Raw genomic sequence first — 1,097 nt, forward strand, 5'->3', positions numbered from 1 at the left:
GTTTACAAACAGAGTTCACAATTTCCAAAGATTGTAAACTTTGTGAAACACCCCACTGGTGAATCAGCACGCCGAGCTCGATCGAAATACAACCAGTTACTATTATTTCCCTATCGTTTTTTGACATTTGATTCCGCGTCCTACCTCTTTCATTCGTTACTAACCAACAACGCCAATAGCAGAAGGTAACGCAAAAACAGTCACCGGTTCCCCGATGCATGGCTTTCTCTCTCAATGTCAACTGAGAGTTAAAAATATTCATTATAATATGCACTTTCCACTCACTCCTCAGAATGTCTTCTTTATTTTTATTTATTTATTTTTTAAGATATGTGAGCTACGTACTGTATGTCTGATGTTTTGCCATCGTACATTCAAATATTTATATTCACTGTACAGTACAGCGAACTGTTTATACTTACTGTACATGCTATAACTACTTCTCCCAACTCCGCTATTGCTATATTTCCTAAACTAAACGCTGATATTGAAATAACGCCTGGTCTGATAATGCAGTCTGTTTAAATTTCTACCGACCAAGTTCTGCCCTTCATCATGGGAAAACAACGAGCTTCTTTAAAGGATACAACTACTAGGACAGAGATATTTTCATTATGGAATTTGTACTACCCACTGAAATGTAGTAACTAATGGGATTTTAATTAGCCATATATGTACAGTATATTACATTCTTTACCTAAAATGTCTCTAACTTCTAGGGAGAGCGCGAGGTACGTTCACAATCCCCTGAATACATATTCCCTTCTTCGAGAAAACGCAGAGAAGTGAACCGTCTCATATGAATATGCTACCAGTCATAAGTTTCAATACGGAGCTGCAAGTACTTAAGAATTATCAATTACTCTACAATTATGCAGCGGCGTCATCATCCAAGCTATAGCTGGAATAGGGAAGGGAACATAATATCCCATAAGTCTTATTAGAACACGCTGGAAATAGTGACGTAAAAAAAAAAATCGCCAACGGCACGTGGTGTTCCCAAGCGGTCACCCATCCAAGTACTGACCACGCCCAATGTTGCTTGACTTCGGTGATCGGACGAGAACCGGTATTTTCAACATGGTATGGCCGTTGCC

At 39.0% G+C, this 1,097-nt stretch overlaps 1 non-coding gene across 1 annotated transcript; it reads right to left on the minus strand.

The window, feature by feature from the left end:
• Positions 1 to 978: 978 nt before the first annotated feature.
• LOC138693898 (5S ribosomal RNA) lies at positions 979 to 1,097 on the minus strand. The gene has a single exon (XR_011330584.1). It is a non-coding gene; the product is annotated as a 5S ribosomal RNA (ribosomal RNA).

Source organism: Periplaneta americana, unplaced genomic scaffold (genome assembly GCF_040183065.1).
Source record: "Periplaneta americana isolate PAMFEO1 unplaced genomic scaffold, P.americana_PAMFEO1_priV1 scaffold_24, whole genome shotgun sequence".
Taxonomy (NCBI): Eukaryota; Metazoa; Arthropoda; class Insecta; order Blattodea; family Blattidae; genus Periplaneta; species Periplaneta americana.